The sequence below is a fragment of the Chelonia mydas genome, chromosome 15 (genome assembly GCF_015237465.2).
Source record: "Chelonia mydas isolate rCheMyd1 chromosome 15, rCheMyd1.pri.v2, whole genome shotgun sequence".
Taxonomy (NCBI): Eukaryota; Metazoa; Chordata; order Testudines; family Cheloniidae; genus Chelonia; species Chelonia mydas.
In genome coordinates, this window is record NC_057856.1 from 16,362,728 (window position 1) to 16,385,696 (window position 22,969).

Here is a 22,969-nt window from a genome sequence, read left to right on the forward strand (position 1 = left end):
TTGGAAGACACTTCAGATTCTTAAACCTCTGGAATGGTGGTTGAAGCATGAAGGGACATATGAATCTTTAGCACATCTGGCACGTAAATATCTTGCAACGCCGGCTACAACAGTGCCATGCAAACACCTGTTCTCACTTTCAGGTGACATTGTAAACAAGAAGCGGGCAGCATTATCTCCTGCAAACTGTAACCACGTTTGTTCGTCTGAGCCACTGGCTGAAGTAGGTCTGAGTGGACCTCTAGGCTCTAAAGTTTTACGTTGTTTTATTTTTCAACGCAGTTATTTTTTGTACATAATTCTACATTTGTAAGTTCAACTTTCATGATAAAGAGATTGCACTAGAGCACTTGTATGAGGTGACTTGAAAAATACTTTTTCTTTTGTTTTTTACAGTGCAAATATTTGTAATAAAAATAAATATAAAGTGAGCACTGTACACTCTGTATTCCGTGTTGTAACTGAAATCAATATATTTGAAAATGTAGAAAACATCCAAAAATATTTAAATAAATGGTATTCCATTATTGTTTAACAAAGCGATGAATCACATGATTAATCACAATTAATTTTTTTAACCGCGCGATTAATCTCGATTCATTTTTTTAATCGCTTGACAGCCCTAGTTCCTATATGTAGCACTCGATCCTGCAGACAGTGTTAACTTTGCATTCCCTTTGGGACTATTCAGAGTGTGTAAAGTTAAGCATGTGTGTAATTCTTTTCAGGATCAGGGCCTCGGTGTCTGGCAAGGTCTTTGCAGAGTCAGTGCTCTCTAGAAGGACAATGCATTCTTATCTATTATTTTCAAATGCTGGAAAACAAAGTACACTGGGACCAGGTCTGGTCCATTTCATTCCAGACCAAATGTGACCGCTGAATATCAAGGCCCTGAAGGATGGGGATTTACGTTAAAACAGCAGTAGAATAGGATGTGGAGGTACAATGCATTATCTTTCTTACCACACGGATTGTTACATCTTAGGTAGCGAGGGGCCTGTACTGGAACCTGGACAAAGTTTGGCTACGGATCGAAACTTCCTGGCTCAGGCTCATCTTTAATTTTCAGTGAACGTCGTGTTTGCCTTCTCTGCCTCTTCTCAGCCACAGGTAGCTGAATTCATCGTGTGGAGCGGGTTGGTTCTGGGGATGGATGATTCAGCCCCGGAATCTAGAGCGAACGGGAGCTTTGTTTTTTTAAGGGCTCGGTTGGGCCTTTCAGGCAGGGGCTCTTGTGCAGGGTGCAGATCTGCAATGCCTGAGTGCGAGCTCCGGGCGGCGCTGTGCTTCAAATGCAAGAAGGAGATGTACCCACTGCTACACCCCTTGAAAGAGCAGCAGTGGGGTGTGCTCCCCTGCTGTACTGATGAGATACAGTCCTTGTGCTCACGGCAGGCCTTGCTCTCAGGGAAGCAACTGTGACTGGCTGCGCTCAGGGCACCCTGCGTCCCCTTGTGGTGTGGCCAGGATCAAGCCTTTAGACAGGATGCTTCCCTTCCCTACGCCTTGCCAAGCCCCATCCCTCCTTGAGACTTCCAGTCCGTTTACAACAAAGCCAGCTCAGCTGGATAGAGTATTCATCTTCTCTTCCTATCTTTGAATGATTGCCTAGGCCTGATGTACACACTGGGCACAGGTTTACACTTTTGCAAAGTGCTTTGGGTTCCCTTGGGGCAGAAGGTGCTGTATAAATATCAGATATTGTTACTGTAGGCTCTTACTATTAATAGCCACCTCAGGGAAACAATGGAAGCATGCAAACAGCTCTGTTCACCAAATGCCAACCCGCATATCCTCCCTGTGATCGCGAGAGATTCCCAGAAAGAGATCTATTTGGGGAAACGTAACATTTGCAAATATGCTTGTGGAGAGAGATGACGTCCTGTAGGAAGACAGGGAGGCCGATTCTGCCCTTGGATACCTTTTGGCTTTGAACCAGAGTCTCCGCTGTCTTGTGTAGTCCTCTATGTCTGTGCAAAAGTGGCTGTAAAATGCTGCCACATCAGAACTCTCCACTCACTCATCCCAATGGTAACATTTGACACCCACATGGCATTTTTTGTGCACGGGTGCGGATGGCCACACAAGGTGCCAGGCAGTGGGGACTCAGGTCATGTGTTTTCTACTTTCATTGACATCAGAGGATGTTTCACATCTTGAAGGAAAGAGGGGCTACAGCACTGGCCTGGGTCTCAGGAGCTCTGGATTTGATTCTTGCCACAAGCTTCCAGAAAGTTGCCAGCTCCTGCACTTGTGGTGTTTTTCTTAAAGCCCCAGCTCCTGGAGTCATGTGACTCTGTAAGACTCACCGCTTTTTTTTTTTTTTTTTTTTTTTTTTTTAGTAATTTTTAACCCTCTGTGCTGGGGAGAAAAGGTTGAAACTGTGACCTGAGCACAGCATAAAAGCTCAAAAGCCAGAAAGCAAATATAAGGAACCCCCACATTACTGTCTTTCACACTTTATTATTTTAAGCTAGTCTCATGATGTTTCAGGGCCCAACTCAGGATTTTGAATGCTTGGAACTGGCAATGGGCTTGGCCAAGTCAATTAATCTCCCTGATTGATACCAGGGCCCCACTGTGCTAGGCGCTGTACATACACAGAGTAACCACAGCCCCTACCCCAAAAAGCTCTTACATTCTAAATAGACAGGACAAACTGCTGGAGACGGGAAATGTTATTATCCCATTATACAGATGGGGAACTGAGGCACACAGAGTTTAAGTAACTTGCCTGCTGTCCCACAGGAACACAGATCCCCCCTAAGTTTCAATGCAGTGCCCTCACTACCGGTCCATTCTTCCAAGCAGTGATGAGATGATGAAACAGAAAATCATGATTAGGCTTGAAAGAGTCAATGAACTTGTTGACAGTGACTCTTGGGGGAGCGGTAGATGCTCAGTGCCTTTGAGGGTCAGGCCACTTCACCTTAGCTGTCCTAGTGTTTCTGTAGGAGCTTGGCGGTAGAGACTCATGTTTGAGAATGTTGGCCAATGTTTCTATGGCTGGTGACTTTCACCATCAAGGATCCCAAGCTGATTCACAAACTATACCCAGGGACCACTTCCTCCGCCGTTGAAATACTGGCACCAGTGGGGTGAGATGCGGCAGTCAGTCACCAGCGCATGGCAGCATTAAGCAATAGCTTAGAAGAGCCCGGGAAGAATACGGTATCCAGCTGAAACAGGAGAAGGACTTTACATAGGCAGAATGTAATTATTCAAGTTGGAATTTGACCACGGCACTGGGGTTAACCCCACTCTGCATCCCAGAAGTGTCATGGGATCTTTAATGAGCACAAGTGGTCAGAAGTAGAGCTAGCCAAGCAGGGCAAATAACGAGTTCCTAGCTGTCATTGGGGGGGTTAAATGAATACATTTTGCCCCTGTTCGTGTTCCGGTTTTGTCTGATTTCTGTGACTAGCCCAGTGATCAGGCTTACAGGAGTATTTGCTGGAGTATAAGTTGTAAGCACATGCTGCAGAATATTCCTCGCCATCAGATTTCCAATTCCGAATCACAGCCACGGCTCAGGACAGATTCAAGGGGAAATGTTCCCCCTGTGGAACTAGCCACACGTTTCTGTAGCACGTAGGTGATCCTGAGGGGTTCCCCAGCCCCCTGTCACCAGGACTGCAGCATGTTTAGTGGATGCGATCAGAGAGGCTCACAGGACAAGGTGGGGGTGTCAGCCTAATATACTAGCAAATCACTCCACAGAGTTGCCGTTTGCTGCTGTTTAATTATCAAGTAGAAACTAAACAGGAATATATTGGTACCACGACACGTCCGTGGGACAAACCAGTTTGGCTAATCCTATGTCTTGCCACTGGCAGTTGGTCTATACCTCATGTTTCAGTGGACCCCAAAACAGCCCAGAGTGCACCTTAATCGATCATGCAGTGCTTTATCACAGATGTAGAAATAATTCCCTCCTGGCCCTCGCAGGCAATCAGCTTGTGAGCTTCGTTATCCCATGGAACTTGGAGTGAACATTTGTAATGTTCATACAGACACCTAGGGTCAGATCCTTTATGGTTATTTTCATGGAGGCCAGAAAGGCCATGCCAGGGAGGGACTTCACCTGTGCAAAAGCTCCATCTACCCTTTCTACTCTGGAAAGGAAAGCGTGAAAGACAAGATGCAATGGGAAAGCTGGTTTCCTGATACAGTCAGCGGTCTTAAGGCCAGAAGGAGCCACTGTGATCGTCTGCATTTCCGTTGTCCTGGCTTGAGACCTGAAAAGTGTTCTCTCACCTCCCCTTTCATTTCCCTTTCTAGAGGAAAACCACGCTGCCTCACTAGTCAGTCACTCCTTAGCAGAAAACTGCTGGCAAAGATCAGCAGCAAAGATCACTAAAATTGACTTGTTCATTTGCAATGAAAATGGGATTTCTAGGAGAAGGGGCATTGGTGACCCAGGCAGTATCAGAGAGCAAAGTGCCACGACGTAACGTAAGTGCAGCAAAAAGAAGCTGGCAGTCATTTCCAAACGACCGTGATTCAAATCTGCAGGGTCATGTCCTGGAGTCCTTCCTGAGCGAGGTTTCACTCTGGCCTTATGCAGACGAAGCTGCCAGGGCCTTCCCATTGTCTGAGCGTGGATTGGAGGCTGTAGCTCCTATGAAAGGGCAGCCCCCCCAGTGAAGAATGACAGGGAGGGTGTGAGGAATATGCCTGTGCGTAGCTGCAGTTGTGGGGCTCCTGGGAAGCAGGGGGAGTCTCTTTGCAACACAACTTCTTTGTGAAGGGGAGGGTGAAGGGAGGCTGTTTAGACAAATCCAATACTTAACTCTGGTCTGCACTGGGGAAGGGCAGAAGGGTCTGCTGATTTCAAGCAGAGGTTCAGCCCCCTCTGTGCAAATCACAGCTGGCCAGGGTGACACAAGGGCTTTGCACCGCTGCCCTGACCCCAAGGGCTGAAATCCCTGGTGCCGAAAAGGCCTTGGATGCCAATGGGAGCGATTCTCAGCGGTTCCTTTTGGGAAGCTCTCTCTAAGCTGGATCTCTTGGCCAAGAGAAACACAGAACGACCCATTAGCGCAGCCCAGAGATAAGTGTGTTTAAAAAAAGAAAAGAAAAGAGAATGAAACTCCTCACGCAGGGCACGTCTGATTCCTGTTCCCTTTGGAGCATTACGAACCCTGCTTGGGATCTAGCCAGGTTCACCAGGGAAAATGATATGGCGTTTTTTCACATTGTTCCTGATGGCTGGGCATTTCCTGAGCTTTTCCAGCATCGCGTGGAAGGGGAGAGAAAGGAAAATGGAATCTTTTTTCATTTTCCTTCCTTTTGCAATTTCTCTGTGATCACAAAAAGCCATATTGTGGCTAATTTTCCTGCCTCCATTCTCACGTACATTTCGCAAGGGGACAGAGGGCCATTGGCTCTTCTGATCCTTCCCGCTATTGGTCAGGAGCTTAGCAAATTAACAACTTATCAATTTCCTGCACTCAGGATCTCTCAGGTTAGCAGGGTGCCCGGCTTCCCAGAGGGGAGGAGAGAGAGAAAGGTAGATTAGAAGCAAGTGCAGATCCCGGAGCACTGGGGTCTTCTGAGGGGTTTGCAAGAACTGCAACAATGGACAGAGAGATAGACAATGGTGCACCTCCGCCATCAGGCAGCAGCTGTTTGCCCGTGAACTTGGACATGTTTGAGCTGGGCTTCGGAGTCAGGTGGGCTGTTCAAATACCACACTCCTTAGTGCAGGAAAGGAAATATTAACTGAAAGCCCAAATAATAAACCATGGGCCAGATCCTCAGCTGCTGTAAATCGGCGTAACTCCAGAGCCTCAGCTTGACTTCATTGGTGCTATTCCACTTTACTTGTGCTGATGTTCTGGCCCACATATAATAATAGGATGTGGTCAGTCCTGATCAGACAAACAGCCCCACCCCTCCCCAACGCCTTGTAAACTTCTTCTAATTCATAAATGTTACATGAGAGCAAGCTGGTGTCGTGTTCATGGCAATCGCTGCGGGATCTTTGTCTTTTTGTGTGTAATTAAGGAAATAAAAATGCGAGGACTTGATCAAAAATGAAAAGGCTGGTTTTTAACACCCCATTTGTAACTTGTCTAAATATTGCAGGGAACAAGGTTAAGGAGCAGAACCCAAAAGACTGAAATTCCATTCACAGGGCGAAAAGCAACCTTCTACTTTCTGCCAGAGTGATTTGACTCATCATCTATTGGACCAAATCCTCTGCTGGGGTAAATAGGTAAAACTCCATTGAAGGCAGTGGCGCTGCCTCCCTTTGCACCAGCAGCAAGTGTGACCGATTACCTTTACGTTTCCACCCTCGATTCCTGACCCAGTCACTATTGATTCCTAGTCACTATCATTCACAAACCCTAGTGACACCGCAACCAGTCTAGTGGGTAGCACAGAAACACTGGCCAGAGAAGACTCAACAGGGGAACAGAGAAATGTTAAGGTTTGAATAGAGAATTCTGAGCCAGCAAGATCACTCACTACATCCGATTGTTTTTCCAATTAGCTTAGTACCATTGACATGAGCATGAATTCCAAGCATCCATATATTACTAGGCTTCACGCCCTTGCGTACTGTGTACAAAATGCTTACGTTGCATTAGACACAAGAAGAGACTCCAAATGCTGCAGGACCTCAGCACGAGCCCTCCATCACCAGCTTGCAGACAGACTGATTATTTAATTAATGCGGCTTCAGACTAGTATATCTGTGGTAACAGTGACTAGTCTTTCTAGGGTTACCAAGCGTTTCTACCCAACAGCAGCGCAAATTGGAACCCACCTTCACTCGTGTACGCTGTGAAAGAATTCAACCTGTGGTTCCTGGCTTTAGTTGACGCTCTATGAGAAGCCCTTTCTTTTATCTGTATCTCATTGATAGCCAGTGGAATACGGACTGGGTGGTTTACAGTCTGAGGCTCTAAGTGAAATGAGTTTGGAGATCTCAGAACAGGCCCCCAGGAAAGAGGAATCCACATCATGAAAACACCACTCCCTACTTGCATCGGTTCAGTTTGGTTGCCTGTCTCTGTATATTGGAGGCCGAGGACCAGCTGATGATAGAGAGTGACTGATCTCGCTTCTTTAAAGAGACCCAATCCTTGTAGGTCAGAACTGAGACCACTGGCTGGAGATGGCATGGAGGAAAGTTGCCATCGAGGAAGGTTGAAATGCAATAGCCTAACTCTATTTGGCCTTCGGTTTAAAAACTAATGGATTTTTATTCCCATTGCTACAGCTTTTCCTATAGCATTCCCAAGTCCAAATAAAAAAGCAAAAATGCATTGGCTTCCTGGTTTCTGCTCCTCCCACTTCTGCTGATTAGCTCTGTGGGCAAGACACTTCCTCTCCCTGGGCTCCAGTTTGCCCAATGAGGATTAATACTGTCCATCTGGCTCACCCCGGGATGTTGTATGGGTTTCAAAACTGGGGGTCTAAAGTGAAGCTCCTCAGTCCATACATAGGCACCTCAGTAAGGGTTTGTCCACATGCTAAGTTGCACCCATGTAACTTGTAGTGTGGTGGGCAAACACCCTTCAATCAATTTAAACCTGGCTTATATTGATTTAGCTTCAAACAATTAGGAACAGCTTTTCGCTAAACCAAAATGAGCCACAATTATTACTTATCCCTCTTAACTGAAGTCAGCATGTCTACGCAGGGTTTGTGCTGTTTTAATTTAAATCTAGTTTCAAAACTAGTTAAACTAGTGCAACTTCTGTGTGAAGTCAAGTCCAGAGATGTTTGGTTTTCAAACGTGCTGAGCACCCACCAGGTCCCATTGCATTCAATGGGTCTTTCACCAGTGCCTTCACTGGGAGCGGGAGTGGGCCCCAGGTCTCCAGTAATGCCATAATGCTCATTTCACATCATCCCAGGCGTGATCCCAGTCACCGAGCAAAAAAGGGAATCCACATAAATGAATCCACCACAGGCTAATTCCTCCAAGTTTCAGTTTTCACCTTCTTTCCCTTAGTAAGGACATTCTTTTTCTCTTTACCAACTGTAAAGCTGAGGAAACCTAATGCCAGTATTAAGAAAAATACTTTTCAAATTATCCTTTAGTTCCAAGAGCTTAATGTCCTTATACATGCTTAGGGTGAAGTTTCAACCTCATCTGTTTGCAGCAGTCTAGGGCTGCACGATTTGGAACAGCAGCCCCCCTTTCATGTTTACGTGACTGATTCTGCCATTAGATCTGTCCCTCCCTTGGCCAGCTGTTGAAAAGAAAGGCCGCTTGCAACATTATTCCTTCCAGACGGAAGCTATCTTCAAGATTCAAACTTTCTCTTTCTTTTTTTTTTTCCTTAAGGCAATGTCTGTTCGACTTGTGCCAGGGTCAGAAAAGAGAGGGTCGTTGGAAGGTTCCTTTTTCATGCCAAGCAGCCTTTTGGGTTTGCACCGACACCTGCTTCCATTCTGCCTCGTTGGACTGGCGTGTTGGAGACGGGGTTTGGGTTTTTCCCAGAATGAAAACTAGACCGCGGAGGTAACCGCAGGAACCTGGGATTTCAGCAGATGCAGAACCCCAGAGAAGACCATCTTTTAGGTCTGGGGTTGCACAGTTTGAGCACAATGGGGTCGTGGTCCATGGCTATGCACTACCATGACGCAAATAACTGTGATGCTAATAATAATGGGGGATCCCACTGAGGCAAAGGCCATCGAAATCAATGTCTTCTGTATACACCATGTAAATTCCTGTAGCGCTCGGGGCCGCGGCTTTTACTAATTACTCTCTCCTGTGGCTTCCATGTTAAAGGAACAGACACTAAACAAGAGTAGTTACTGAAGAAGATCAGCTTCTACACAGAGACAGCCAGCCTGGTCTGGAACTGTCATGCAAGCAAGTTGTCTTCTTTAAGTAAAACTCATTAATGTCAATGAGTCTGGTAGCGAGTAAGTTATTACTCATGCGAGTAAATGTTGGATAAATTGATACAGACACTGTGCTACGGTGATGGGCATCTTATAAATGCATGTAATAATAAGGCTCAATCCTGCTGTCTGCAGGCAGATGGACCCCCTGTTCCCATCTGGAGTCCCACAGAAGTCAGTAGTCAGAAGTCTGTCCAGGTGCAGGGCTCTGTCCATGTGCAGCAAGTAGCAGGATCAGGGCCATATGTGTGTATATAGAGAGAGTGAGAAGGTGGGTGAAGTAATAGCTTTTATGGGACCAAGTTCAGCTGGCAAAAGAGACAAGCTTTCAAGGCGACCCAGAACACTTCTTACACCGACTCCTACATGTGAAGACAGAGTGGCGTGCACTTACGTCAGACAACACTGATTCAAACATATTTCTGCTGCAATCGAGCTGATAAATGCCACGACTCTTTAAAAGGTCTGGAGCGGCACAATATACAGCTGACATACTTAGCGCTAATTATTATATATTGTGTTCTACCAGTGAGTTTAACTGGTACCAGGATGTGGCCAGTTGTGTGAGTTTAAATAGATTTTATAGAATTACACACAGCCTCATCCGACAAACAGTGGCGGATTAATGATTTTGCCGCCCCGTAGGCCCAGAAATAATTGCCGCCCCCCCGCCAGCAGCTCCCCGCCCCAGCTCACCTCCGCTCCGCCTCCTCCCCTGAGCACGCTGCCGGGTCTTGCTTTTCCCCACTCCCTGCCAGTGCTTATGCACGAAACAGCTTCGCGAAGGAGGGGGGAACACGGCGCGCTCAGGAGACGAGGCGGGGCCGGGGCGGGGATTTGGGGAAGGGGACCAATAGTGGCAGGGAGGGGGCAGGGAATGGGGGCGGGGAAGGGGTGGAGTTGGGGCGGGGACGGGGGCAGAGGGCGCGAACCAGCCCCAGGGGAAGCAGCCTCTGGCTGCTGTTATAAATTTGCCGCCCCTGCAAATTTGCCGCCCTGGGCCTAGGCCTTGTCGGCCTAGGCGCTGTTGACAAACCCTTCCTCCCCTGAGCAGTCCTCACCCCTGGGGATGGTGCCCTGGAGCTCAGTAGCCCAATAGGCATGGAAGGGTTTGCAGGAGTGAGTCCTTTGATTTCATTGAACAATTCTCTGGCCTGTGTTATGCAGGAGGTCAGACTAGATGATCACAATGGGCCCTTCTGGCCTAGGAATCTGTGGAACAGAGAGATGAAGAATGTCTCCATGTTTTTCAACAGAGGTCGTACCAATATCATGAGCACTGATATTCAACTATGTGATGATTCATTCCCAGTGCTGTTTTCTGAATATAACATTTAATATTTGTCTCCTACAGAGCTCACCCAGGGAGCTGATCTAGAGTACGTTGAAATCAGGAATTCTTTCCATTGACTTCAAAGGCAGCAGGAGCCTAGAGGAAAAACTTGCCTTTCTTTTCTGTTTTGCAGGCGCTCTATGTGGTCTAGTGATTGAACTGCAGATGGGTGGCTCCGTGTGTCTCCTTGGGCAGATCATTTAACCGCTCAGTAACTCAGTTTCCCTACCAGTACAACGTGGCTTATAATAACTAGCTTGAGAAGCTTAACTTATGTCTGCAATGTATTTTAAGATCTTTAAGATGTTACTATTGTCAATCGTATTACACACACATGGCTCGTTGTCTTTAGTGTCCTCCCACATCTCTACATGACAGTAAACAGGCACGTTTATACTGCATTTAATTAGCAAGCCTTTTCCACTACCCATGGTATTTCAGTGGGCTTCATTGTGGTATTTATTTACAGTGGTGTGTGACACATGATTCAAACAAGCTTTCCATAAATGTGGCCTTTTCTCCTTTCCTAACCCCCTATGAAATTCCCCCATTTGCAGCAGGAAGGCCGTTAACACTAGGGCCATTCTGTAAAGCTGGAACTGGGTTCATCTGGGTGTGCTCTGTTCTCCTTCCAAATGGGGATCTGAGTTTGAATCCAGCCCCCGTCTTTCGCTTCCCAGGCTCCCAGCGGTTGGGCAGAGCTGTGTGAAATGGGGGGGAAGGGTCACTTTGCAGGGGTGTCGGTGAACTTCCTTTCTGATTTTGGTTTGCGTAGGTCAACCCCCTCGCCTGCGTTTTTGGGTTCAGGGGTGAGAACGCACGGGGATGGGGCCAGCACTGTGGGCTAGGGAAGGCGCATTTACCCTGCCATGTAGGAAATCAGAGACTTAACAGTGAGCAGAGGAGGCTGCGTGTTCAGCCCTGGGGGCAGAGAGCACCTTGCATTGCTCTGTCGACTCCCTCTGGATGGTATTGACAGCCCCTGGATGGAGTTACAGCCAGCGCCGTCCCCCGCAGCTAGAGGGAGAGAAATAGAGTCTGTGAGATGGTTGGAATAAAGAGGTGGGGGATGGGGGGTTCACAGGACCACCCAGAAGGAAAAAGCAGAGGCAGGAGCGGTGAAGTGGAGGGCTCTGGATCTTCTTCCAGTCTTTACATTCCCCCCCAGTAGCAGAGCAGGGCAAAGAATTTCTCGTGGGAAGCCAAAACATCAGCCAAGTTTGCCTTGCCCTGCTTTTGAACCCCCCTTTTAGCTGGGGCACTTTCATTCCCTTTCCCGACGAGCACAACGCAGGTGGGGCCGGTGAAGCTGCCTTAGGAGAACACCCAGCCCATGTACCAGGGCAGAGAAGAGAGGAAATTTGGACACTGTGCCCCTTCCCTGCTAACTCCCCTCACTCAGGCCACGGATACCTCAGGGCTGAGGCGGGAAGGGAGCTGACCCAGAGAAAGGCCCAGAAGAACACAGAGCCACGTTACAGCTCAGCGGAGACACTGGCGAATATTATTGTTGGAGGAAGGCTGTTGAACCCGCGACTTTGGGCGTAAGTTTAACTGGCGCCCACCAAATCACAGCAAAGCGAGGTGAAGGAGTGGAGGGTTGGCCCCTGCGTGCACGCACACCACGGCTTCACTGAACTCCAGGAGCAGAGCAAAGGGCAGCAGCAGCCTCTTCTGGAACTGTGGCAGGACCCTGTAATCATGGCAGACGCGCCCAGGGCGGTGACATGGGCAGAGACCGATGCAATCAGGGCAGAAGCAGCAGCGACAGGCGCCCGGAGCAAGACCGGGGGTGGCAGCAACAGCTGCATCAAACTTTCTGCTCTGCTCACTACCCAGAGCCCGCAGCAAGGGCTGCTGCTAATCCTTCTGAACCGTGATCCGCTCCGCTTCTGGTTATCCCCCGGCCACCTGCTTCTCCTGCTAGTCTGCCACCTGCCGCTGTTACCAGAAGCACGGCAATCACCTGCGGACTTCAGTTAGCCAGCCAGACCCTTCCTTCTGCAGAACGGGCAGCTTGCATGGCGAGGCCGAGACGTGCACAGCCCCTCGGGCTCTGCTGGGTCCTCGTGGCTCCGTGCTAAAGGAGAGCAGGGAAGGAGAGCCCCTGGGTGCCAGCGGCTTAGAACGTGGCCATGGGGATTCTGAAAGTGGTGAGCAAAGGGCTGCTGTTTCCCTTCTGCTTTCCTGGTGAACTAGTGAAGCCCCAAGAACCAAGGGGACTGGTCTTAAAGCCCAATTCAGCCCTGAATCAAGCAGGCACAACTGCCGTGAGAATCCCTAGGCCAATGAGAGCAGTGAAGTCAATGGCCGTGTGAGTTACATGCTGGATAGAAGCTGGCCAAAATACCGGGGCAGATGATAGAGGTGTGCAACTCGCCCCAATTTGGCATTCAGTGGCTGTGTAAACTGAGTGACATCTAGTGCGGACTGGATGTGCAAAATGAGTGTGGGAAAACCGAGCACAGGGCGGGGAGCCCCGATATTTGTATCCCATCTTCACCACTGATTTGGGCAAATCACTTAACACAGGCCCGATGCTGAGCTCGCGTCTAGCTATTTACACCAGTGTAATCCTGACTTCAGGGGAGTTACTCCTGATTTATGTCAGGGAGAGGTCACAATTGGGCCCTGGGCCCCCATCACTGAAATTAGGCTCACGATCATTTCCCTCCCTGCCTCCTGAGGGTTCATTGGTGGGTGTTTGTAGATCACTTTGGAAATCCCCATCACAACTGTCAGCTCTGTGTCAGTGTCGGGAGAGAGGCCCAGCACTGAACGAATGGGGCCAGGAAGGCTGAGCACCTCCTAGCCCCCTAATGACAGTCCCTTCAGGTCAGGTTTGAAGTCCATTGTCAGAGCAGGACGCTGCAATGCCACGGCCTGTGTTGTGCTGGGAAAGAGAAGGGGGTTGTGCAGTGAACACATAGGCCTGAGAGTCAGGACATCTAGGGTCTATGGCCAGCTCTGCCACAGTCTTGCTATATGATGCTGGGCAAGTCACTTAACAGTTCTCTGCCTCAGCTCCCCATATCTCGTGTAGCGAAGAAGCCTAACCTGTCCTGTGGGCTGTTGTGATGCTTAATTCTTTAAACATTTGCAAAATGCTCTGGGATTCTTGGGACAAAACACACTTTCTGGGGACTGATTCGCCGCAGCCTCGCCTGGAGATGCTGGGGTGTAACTCTGGGGACAGTGAGACCCCAGAAGTATAAAATGCCCTAGTCTGGGGCAAGAGGTGGCCGTCAGTCCCCAGGGCTGTCAGCCATGCTGGCACCCTTCACGAGCCCTAAATACAAACGCAAACCCACAGTAGCATGTTTAGGAATTAAAAAGTTGATGCCAAAAACCAGGTCTGCTGTTTGTTTTGTACAGTACACGTTGTCATCATGTCATTTCTCTTACTTCATTAGACCCTCATGCCTAGGCTGAGTTGCCACCGTGAGAGCGGCTATCTGTCTGTCTGTCTCTCTGACTCTGCCCATCATTCCATATACACAAAGGCGCATGAAAGTACTTTGCTCCAGCTCCACTTGTCTTCTCAGAGAGTTCAAGCTCCAGATCATCTGCTTCTCTGGAAATGTTTGGCAAGGACAAAGCTTCACAGCTGTCCATGGCTTCCCCCCAAATAACTTCTCGATGTACAGGCTGCCAGGATTCCAAGGGTCATCATCTTTCAAGTCACCCACCCACCCTTGGAATACGTCTGAAAGAGACGTCACAGCATCGTTCCATCCCCTGCTTCGTGCCATCGGCAGAAGGAACGATGACGTTAACCACAGCAGCAGCCAGCCGTTCACTGGCCCATCCAAATTCTCCACCACCGAACAACGTACCATGCAGGGGAACCTGATGACTGTCAAATCAGGCAGTGCCCTAGTAGGGGTATTGGCCTAGTGGCCTAATATGAAAGGGGAGAGGAGGACAGGGATCAGGGCGCAGAAGGAAAAGGAGGGTGAAAGGTCACACGCACACCTGGACCAGTTAACGCTTTTAATTACCGACTCAGGCAGCGACGCTCACCCTGGCGTCTGGCCTTGCTGCAGACAAAGCACCCACACATTTCTCTGCACAGGGCCATGTGCTGACACCACCAGAAAGGGGGAGAGTGAGAGTTACAGTGAAATTCCAGATGGGCTAGAGTCACAGAAGTCACCTGCAATTCCCAGCTATCACACACCTTTGACGCTGCGGTTACTAGGATCTCCTGCTTGACTGGGGCCCATCCCCGCTGAAGCAGAATCAGAGCTAATGGCAGCATTATCCGGGGGGGCTTTTCTTCTCAGGCCTGCATGTTTGAACCTGGGTGGCCTGCTGTTCTCAATAGATGCATGCAAAGGGCCTGCTTACCCCCGGAGGTGAAGCCAAGCAGGGGGGGACGGAACAGGTTGTGGGCTCTGCCTCCTAGAAGAACAATATTTTCCAATGGTTTAGGAAAATACCAAGTAAAGGAGGTTGGCTTCAGTAGGGGGAAAAGCCTTAATTAATTTGGGAGATGGTGAGGCCCCAAGCCTATGTCGTCGGCTCTTTGAGAGAGGAATGCAAGTTATTTGCAGATAAGCCAATCAGAAGAGGCGATGGCTAAGGTGATGATGTCTGGCCAGGCTCCATGTGGGTGAGAAGAGAGAATCCTTTTAGAAAGCAACAGGAAAGGAAGGAGTGAGGGATGCAAGGGGCACCGTTGCATGCAGTCAGCCCTTTCACATCTCCTGGATTCAGCCATGACAGGAAATAAAAAGGCCTTAACATGCAGGGGATAGTTAGCAAATCTTAAACAGAGCACGTGCTTTTTCACTTACAAAACAAACTAGCGGAGGTTTAAAGAGACTTGTTTTCCTGGGAGAAGCTGGACAGAGGACATATAATCTAATTCCTTTATGCTGGAGCTGGTCTCTTTGGTGTGTGTAGCTCTTTACATTTTGTTTCATATAAGAACATAAGAACGGCCATATTAGGGCAGACCAAAGGTCCATCTAGCCCAGTATCCTGTCTTCCGACAGTGGCCAATGCCAGGTGCCCCAGAGGGAATGAACAGAACAGGTAATCATCAAGTGATCCATTCCCTGTCATCCATTCCCAGCTTCTGGCAAACAGAGGCTAGGGACACCATCCCTGCCCATCCTGGCTATGTGCTACACCTTTACATTTCTAGGAGGTACTGTCACCGGAGACAGCTACCAGTTTGGGGCCAGCCTTTTACTAAGAAGGCTCACCTCTTTATGGAGACTTCATAGAATCATAGAGTATCGGTTTGGAAGAGACCTCAGGAGGTCATCTAGTCCAATCCCCTCCTCAAAGCAGGACCAACACCAACTAAATCATCCCAGCCAGGGATTTGTCAAGCTGGGCCTCACTTTTGGTCCTTCTTTTTCCATTGCTTTCCCTTGATCTAGAATAAAGGTCTTTCTTATTTCCATACACTCTCTGTGCACGGAACACAAATCATCTCAATTCCTGCCCGGGGTTCCTTTCCTTTCTTTCAGGGAGCTGGTAGTTGTCCTTCAGCTGGGGTTGCTGGCACAATCCCAGGGACTAAGCAAAGGTCCAAAACACACACCCCTTAGCCTTCCTTGCCCCTCTATTACATGTCAAAGTCAGAACGGGCTCATTGGAACTCTTGCTGTCCCAGAGCAGAATGACGTGCCCTAATTTGGGGAGTTTGTCACCAGGGTCCCTGTTAGCACAATGAATGCATGGTGATTTCAGTGTAAACAAAAGATGCCCATGAAATCATGTCTGCTAGCAAAAACAAAGGGGTAGTTTTCATCTGATTAAAAACTAGCTTTTCCCATCATGGAAAAATATGAACATGAAACATTTGGTCAAATTCAGAAATCTCTGTAAGTTCACATAAAAGCTTCTTGGAGTGACATGTTTGTGGTAGCAACTTTTCAATGAGGAGACTTTAAAAATCATTCTGGAGCCAAAGCCCAAGGGAGCCAATTGCAAGACTCCAGGGCCTTTGGATCAGGCCTTAAAACAATGACCTTCCTTTGCTTTTCCAGCAAATCTGCATTTCTTATTTAGCACCATCTGTGGCACCACCAGGCCCTTCCGATCAGGCTGGGGTGACCATCCAGTGGAAGGAGGTTCTGCTTTCCTAGCAACTGGAGCTGCTAGACCCGGCTATCCCAGACTTTTCCATCGGATGTGAGGCTCATTTTCTTTATCCCACGAAGTCCTCCTCTGCCTTCCTCCTGGGGTTTTTGTTGATGAGGAGATGAGTCACCCAAAACTGAGCTCCCTCCCACCGCTCCCCCCAGTTCCTGTTGAACAAATAAACAGTGGCTTGTTGACAGCTGCCAGGTTTGGTGAGAAGAAGCTTGACAGAAAATTGACGGTCCGGCTGTGAGGAGAGAGAGCCAGAGAGCCATGTGTTTGAACAGGCCAAATAGGGAAGGGGATGAGGGGGCTGAGGGGGAGTACAAGAGGGAAAGAAGTATATGCACCCTCAAGAAATATATTCAGAGTCAGAGCTAATACAAAGAAAACCCCCAACTCATTGAGTCAAGTAACAATGTGGTCTCAGAGACCTCAATTTCCCACAAGAGCATGTATTCTCCAGGTCCGATAAGGACATCAGACGTGCAGTGGCAGTGTAGGGTATGTTTCTTAATGGAGGTAGTAGGCCTGATCCTCAGCTTGCATAAATCAGCATCACTCCACTGAAGTCACCGGAGCTATGCTGGTTTACATCAGCGGAGGATCTAGGCTACCCTTTACCCCATAATCTGACCGTGGTTTCGTTATTCAAAAGGAGAGATTCCAAAGGCAATAATGCTCAGTCTTTGGGCTCGGTGGGTTCTGGAATTCACACCCTTCCAGACCATTTTGCAGCCTGGTTGGAGCCAGTGATGACGCAGAGGGAAATTTCCCATGGAAAACGGAGACTGAAAAAAAATAAAAAGTCCTGCAACTTCCTCACACTGTGCAAAAACCTGACAACTTCTTGAGAACGTCTGTAAAAGCCACCACATCCCTGGGTTGTGCCCTGCCTAGTAACTGAAAATGCTGAGGGATGATTACAAGTGTCTCAGGAGATAAACCCATGTGTCCCAAACTTGTGCATGGTAGAAGGTCTGGGATGATATGACAGTCATCTTTTTCTTCCTCAGCCTCTCAAAAGTCGTGTCCTCCAGGGACAAATGGCTAATAAGGAGAGTGACTGGGGGAGAGGATGCTGTTAATTCACCCAGCTCGAGAAGGAGTGACTTTTTGGTATTTTGAAAGCACAGGTGGAGTCAAAATCTGTGTCTGAAGAGCACCTTAGCTGGCTAGAGCCTTGAAAGTCCTGGTCACTTTGTGATGAGCTGGGATTTAACATCCGGGATTAATCTTTTTTTTTTTCCCCAACAGAAGAGCAGAAACCCTGCAGTGAGTCATGCCCATTTAAATATGAAAGCACATCATCAAACCTAAGGAAGGGTCCAAAAGGGTTAGTGGTTAAAGCTCATCTAGGGGTCAAGATGGTTTGGTTTAAACATGGAACGGGGGGGGGGGCATTTTGAGTACACAGGTGTCCTTCAAAACCATTAAAGCGTGGCGTTAGCTCAGTACAAGCCAGCTCTATTGGAAGCTACCCCATAGTTTCACCAGGTACATTACCAAGCTTCTGTGACTATTATCCAGTGCAGCAATTCTCAAACATTACCGTACCCTGATTTCGTGCTGTAGCAGAAAAAGATTGAGGCCCCTGTTCTCTTCTAGCCCTACCGAAAGGGAAGGTGGTCGTGACCCTTGAGGATCACACCACCAATGATCTCTAGTGGTTAGAACAGGGGACTGGGTGTCAGGAATCTCAGTGTTCTGTTTCTGACTCTGCCACTGATGTGGCCTTGGGCATGTCATTTTGCCTCTCTGTGCCTCAGTTTCCCTAGTTGTAAAATGAATTAATAACATTATCTTTCTCACAAGGATAGTGTGAAGCTTAATGAATTAATGCTTTTAAAGCTCTCCAAGTTCAAAATAATGCCAACTCACTTTCCAGGAGCTCAGATCCTTGTTAAATTCCCTTTCTATCTTATAGGTAAAGATAACAATCAAATCCTAATAATATAATTAATAACCAAAAAAATCCCTATTTCAAACCTTCTGCTTTGGCTTGCTGTAAAGCTGCTGTTTGCTCTCAGAAGCTTTTTCCTTGATTTAGATTAGCCTGAGCCACATCCCTCTGGATCCAAATATCAGGGCTAGACTGTGGCACAGATTCTAAGCCCACTTACTACACCAGTGGTAATCCAGGATAACTCAGCTGAAGTCAAAGGATTTCCACTCTGTAGAACTGACATCAGAACTTTTCCTTATAGTAATCCAGAGCCAGACTTTCCCCTGGATCTACATCTTATGGGTAAGATGTTTCGCATTCATTTTGGGGACAGCCTTTTCATATATTGGTAAATAGGTTCATTTTAGAATTACCTGTGCCAGATTCTGATGATGGCTACCCTGGCATCAATCCAGATTCACTGTGGAGTGACTCTGGATTAACCATGGTATACCCACGATCGAACTCTAGCTCAGTCATCTTCCAGCTGAGGGGCCATGTCCTCTAGGATGGGCTAACCACAGCTTCAGGGAGTAAATTCATTCCATCGTAACAATGCAGATACACCCGCTGTAAGCACAGTGGCAGAACAAGATCTCCAGCGTGAAAAAGTCATTAAATGAATGACGGCGAGGGGGCACAATCCCCAGAGGGTTGAGGCATTAAGCACATGAGGTCTGTTCTGAGTCTCATCCCTCCTTTCCCTGCATTCCTCCGGCAGCCTTGTTTCCATCACTATCACAACATCTCTGTTTACCGATTCCTAGGTTTCGTTACTGCCCCTCTAACGCTAGCGTGCAGAACGTGGCCTAGGAATACAAAGCTCCCTCCTCAGCTGCCTTTTGAATTTTCCACTATTTAATCTCAGTTGTTGAGTCTGTTCTGGATCCGATGATTGTCGCCTTCTGTGCCCATGGGCCAGAGTCACGTAATAAGGGGGAACCAAGAAGCACCATCAATATTCAGCACCTTCTCCCCTTCTCGGTTGGGGCCACCTCCATGTTCAGATCACAACTGAAATCCGCACAATAACCCTTTAGGGAGAGACCACCCATTGGAATCAAATCAAGCAAGTGCACCAAAAGCCTGAAGACGACACAGAATGAAAACCACAACCCACAGGGAACCCCATTATGAAGAGTGTCTCCCACCTGTGAGGACTGTTTCTGGCACACAGATCTGGTGGCCCCATCCCCTGCTCTTCATAAGCCTGCACTGAAAGAGTTTTCAATGAACTTCAGTGGAGATAGGAGCCAAAGTGACGCAGGCTTTGAACATCAGGGAGCCTTGGGAGCAGGAATACTGCACTCTGGGTAATCTTTGACTCCTCTACTTAGGAAGACATTTCCAGGATCACTGAAGATGTAGTGATACTTAATGTTCTCCGTGCTTGTGTTTATGCCTCCCTTTGCCTGAGCCTAGATTCTGCTTCTTCGGCCCTTCTACTGCCTCAGATCATATTCTGCCTAGAAACTGAGAGAGACCAGGTGGGTGAGGTAGTGTCTTTTATTGGACCGGTTTCTGTTGGTGAAAGAGGGCAGTGGCCAGTTTGAGGGCAGTGCAGTGACCAGAATTTTAATCTCTTTTAAAACACGAAAAACAGAGACGTTTGTTCTTCTTATGAGTTTTGTTTCTTTCACGTTTACGGGAGGTGGGTGGTCTGACTGACCGGTGAAGAACTGATTTAGAGCAAGTTGAGCACTGGGTGGTGGGGCAACACATTTCAAACACCGCAACACGTGATGTGAGGGATTCCCGACTTTTATTACACAGGCATAATACTAGAGCAAGACACAACAAGATAATAGACAAAACAAGCTGCTTCCCTGGTGGCCCCCCATGCTGGTCAACTAATTCAGCTTAAAGCAACCAAGCACTAAAATGTAGAGTCGGAAATGAATTGCCCCCCCCCCCCCAATATCATGTCACCTTCAGCAGTTAGATCTTTCCACTCTCTGCCAGACCAAGCAGTCTTCCCTTGCCAGAACTCATGCACTGTGATTTGGAAATCCATATGCTGCAGTTTTAATAGATGCTAAGCCTGATTCTCCACTCACTTGAATAGGTTTGACTATGGTGCAACTGCATTCAGGACAATCTAGGCTCATGAAAAGGTCAGTAAATATGGATTTAAAAGAGAAGGGCATTGCCTAGTGGTCTGAGCATAGGCCTGGGACTCAGGATTTTCCCCACACCAAATCAGCAAGCCACTAGCCCTGTCGGTCTCAGTTTCCCCATCTGGAAAACAAGCATGAGGATACAGACCTCAAGAACTCAGCAAAGATGTTGCAAGGATCCGTTATTTAATGTTGGTGACTTGCAGTGCTTTGGAGATGAAATTGCTGAGTAACATTCACATAAATGGAACTGGAACAATGTTTTGGAAAGAGGGATAGAAGTCTACAGGGAGCAACCTCTCCAGGCTCCTTCTTGGCTCTCCACTCAGCAGTTAAGAGAGAGGAATAATATTCAGCAAGAGCAGCCAATGCAAACCACACTGCAGGATGTTTTAACCTTCCTCCTAGTATCAGAGTATTTGAAACCCAGCTAAACTGGAATATTATCAGAACGAGTTTCATTTTATGCCTCCAGCCTTCCCATCTTGAAACAGGCCAGCCAGGAGCTGAAATCCAGCATGTAGGGTGGAATGAGTCACAGTAACAAGCACCAAGAAACAAAGGAAGGGACATTGGGAACTGGATGCTAACGGCACTAGCAAAGGGGCTCTGAAGGCTGTTTTAGCTGTTCCCTAAATGCATGCAGCAGGCACAACGTGGGGTCCTAAAAGGAGAAAACCTAGTGCCATATCCACAGACCCTTCCAATGTGCCCCTTTCATCCTGGAATCATTTGGTCGGCCTCTACGGAAGAGGAGAGTTCCAAATGCTTCCCGTACCTAATAATATCCATCAAAGCATTTCCAGGACTGAAATGAGGATACACGCGGCAGTGTGTGCTGCAGGAAATGGGTTTGGGCTTTTCCAAAGCTGCCTCCTCCAGCCAGAGCAAACCACCAGATCACGAGATAGGGCATCAGCTCAGAGCTCATGGTTTTATCGGCTCCAGAAGGAATTTATTTGATGAGAAAGGAAATTTTTTTTTAACTTGTCCTTGTGCTACTTCTGTAGAGGAAGAAGTGAGCTGAGCTATGCTGGCAAAGAAGAGAACAGCCCCCAAACAGGCAGTTCTGAAATTAAAATACCCTTTTTGAAGGGAGGCGGGGGTCTGAATCAGTGCCACTTGCATCATATTATTTATGGACTCAAGAATGCATACTGGCCCCATTGGAATCAATGGGAGTTTTGCTATTGACTTCACTGGGGCCGGGCTTTGGCCGTAGGACTTCAGGGTCAATGGGAGTCAAGCAATTGTTTTCCTTCTGATTGTTTGAAAATTCTGTGAATTTTAATGTGTTTAAATTATTTCTGAAATATCTGTCTGTGGGGATTGTGATGCTAGAAGAAAGATGTTCCTTGCCCATCAATCAGGTATGTTAGAATTGGGGAACTGGAGCTGGTCAGTAAAAACACATTGTTGACAAAAATGACTTTTTTCCCTCAAAGCCAACATTTCCACAGGAAACATCCACTTTCCATTAAATGTTGGGGGTTTTCATTGACCCCCCCCTTTTTTTTTTCAGTTTTCAGCAATGAAAAAAATGTGTTGGGCTGAAATCGATCGGTTTTCCCCCCAAAATCAGTTTTTTTCAAAACCTGAAAATTTTGGGTGCTGCCATTTTCGAGTGCCCAGCTTGAGACAGAATCAGAGACCTATGGGGCTGGATGGGACCTTGAGAGGTCATCTAGCCCAGCCCCCCATGCGCAGCATCACACGCTGAGTGACTAGCAGAGCAGGGCATCAAAGTGCTCTAACCACCAGCCCATGTTGCCTTGCTGGAAGTTGTAATGTTCATTATATTAAAGTGATAGAGACCAATTAGTTATAGTTGTAAACCCTTGTTTAAAATACCTCAGATCATCCTTGCCCATCCTCATGAAAAGAAATCACATGATCAAAACCAGCTTTCCGGCTAGCGCTCCACCTCCTGAGTCACTGGGACACTGCATGTATCTGCCAGCTAATTCCCTGACAGCTAGAGGGAAATAAATTACATTGACACCTTTGTCACACATCGCAGGGGAAACATGCAGCCCCCGTGCCAAGCGAGCAACTTCAAGAGTCTCTGTCTTATTTGTGATACGGGGGCCATAAAATAAATATTTCAAGAAGCCCACTGTCTTGCTGACTGGGGCACACCCTGGGCAGAGCCCATCAGAGCCAAGAGGGAAGTGTACAAATGTTAAGCTTTTATATCACTCATTACCAAGCATCTGTTCCATAATGTCTTTCCAGCGCTAAGGTGCTAAACCCCAGTGATTCCACTCCCAGCAACAAGCACTGGACAATGAGAGCTGGGGGCCCTATCACGTATCTCTCGGTCTTCATGAGATGTTTCCAATGTGCCCATCACTAGTACGTAGGCATCCAAGTTGGGAGCGTGGTGCCTGCTCCTATCTTATTTCCCATACCTACACCTCCCCTTTGGAAGGAGCCTCACCTTTTGGGGACGTGCTGCCCCCGCGGCAAAACTCCCATTATGTTCAATGGAACCAGGATTTCACGCTTTTGTATTTCCCAGTGGGCTTCTGACACAATTGGAGTAGGGCTCTGGTGGGTGGTTGGGTACCCACTTTCATGATAAGTTCTTGGCCCTGGTATGAT

General features: G+C 47.8%; 1 long non-coding RNA gene across 1 annotated transcript in view; it reads left to right on the forward strand.

Moving 5' to 3' along the window:
• The window catches only part of LOC114018246, a 255,971-nt gene extending 246,287 nt beyond the window's left edge, over positions 1-9,684 (forward strand). The window contains exons 13-15 of the long non-coding RNA XR_006286062.1: positions 6,091-6,220; positions 8,306-8,482; positions 8,756-9,684. This is a non-coding gene — a long non-coding RNA (uncharacterized LOC114018246). The remainder of the gene's footprint in view (positions 1-6,090; positions 6,221-8,305; positions 8,483-8,755) is intronic.
• The last annotated feature ends 13,285 nt before the right edge of the window (positions 9,685-22,969 follow it).